Source organism: Bos javanicus, chromosome X, assembly GCF_032452875.1.
Source record: "Bos javanicus breed banteng chromosome X, ARS-OSU_banteng_1.0, whole genome shotgun sequence".
Classification (NCBI taxonomy): Eukaryota; Metazoa; Chordata; class Mammalia; order Artiodactyla; family Bovidae; genus Bos; species Bos javanicus.
In genome coordinates, this window is record NC_083897.1 from 86,696,572 (window position 1) to 86,697,972 (window position 1,401).

The window sequence follows — 1,401 nt, forward strand, 5'->3', positions numbered from 1 at the left end:
AACTAACTGGAGTGGAGATAGCCGACCTTCCAGAAAAAGAATTCAGGATAATGTTAGCGAGGATGACCCAGGATCTCAGAAAAAGAATTGAGAAGATGCAAGAAGTGTTTGTGGGCTTCCCTGGTGGCTCAGACAGTAAAGCGTCTGCCTGCAGTGCGAGAGACCCGGGTTTGATTCCTGGGTTGGGAAGATCCCCTGGAGAAGGAACTGGCAATCCACTTCAGCACTCTTGCCTGGAAAATCCCATAGACGGAGGGGCCTGATAGGCTACAGTCCATGGGGTCGCAAAGAGTCGGACACGACTGAGCGACTTCACTCTGAGCTTCCCTGGTGGCTCAGATGGTAAAGCGTCTGCCTGCAATGCAGGAGACCCAGGTTCGATCCCTGGGTGGGGAAGATCTCCTGGAGAAGGAAATGGCAACCCACTCCAGTACTCTTGCCTGGAGAATCCCACGGACGGAGGAGCCTGGTACGCTATAGTCCATGGGGTCGCAAAGAGTCGGGCATGACTGAGCAACTTCACTTTCACTTTTCACTTTCAAGAAATGTTTACCAAAGACCTAAAAGAACTAAAGAACAAAATAGCAGAAGAACCATACACTGGAAGAAATCAACAGCAGAATAGCTGAGGCAGAATGGAGAAGTGACCTGGAAGACAAAATGGTGGAAATGACTGCTGCAAAACCGAGTAAAGAAAACCGAATGAGAAGAAATGAAGACAGCCTAAGAGACCTCTGGGAAAACATTAAATGCACCAATATTCATAATATAGGGGTTTCAGATGGAGAAGAGACGGAAAGGACCTGAGAAAATATTTGAAGAGATAATAGTTGAAAACTTTCCTAGCATGGGAAAGGAAATAGTCAACCAAGTCCACGAAGCACAGAGAGTTCCAGGCAGGACAAACCCAAGGAGAAACACAACAAGACACATAGTAATCAAACTGACAGAATTTAAAGACAAAGATAAAATATTAAAAGCAACAAGGGAAAAATGACAAACAACATACAAGCAAACTCCCATCAGGCTATCAGCTGATGTCTCAACAGAAATTGTACAAACCAGAAGGGATTGGCATGATATATTTAAAGTGATGAAAGGGAAGAACCTACAAGCAAGAATACTCTACCCAGCAAGACTCTCCTTCAGATTTGATGGAGAAATCTAAAGCTTTACAGACAAGCAAAAGTTAGGAGAACTCACCACCACCAAACTAGATTTACAACAAACGCTAAAGGAACTTCTTTCTCTATGCAAGAGCAACACGAGAAGGAAAAGACCTGCATAAAATAAACTGCCATTAGGGTGGTGTCATCTGCATATCTGAGGTTATTGCTATTTCTCCCCGAAATCTTGATTCCGGCTTGAGCTTCATCCAACCCAGCATTTTGCATAATGTAC

General features: G+C 44.3%; 1 non-coding gene across 1 annotated transcript; it reads left to right on the forward strand.

Moving 5' to 3' along the window:
* Positions 1-324: 324 nt before the first annotated feature.
* On the forward strand, positions 325-396 carry TRNAC-GCA (transfer RNA cysteine (anticodon GCA)). The gene has a single exon. It is a non-coding gene; the product is annotated as a tRNA-Cys (tRNA).
* Positions 397-1,401: the final 1,005 nt, after the last annotated feature.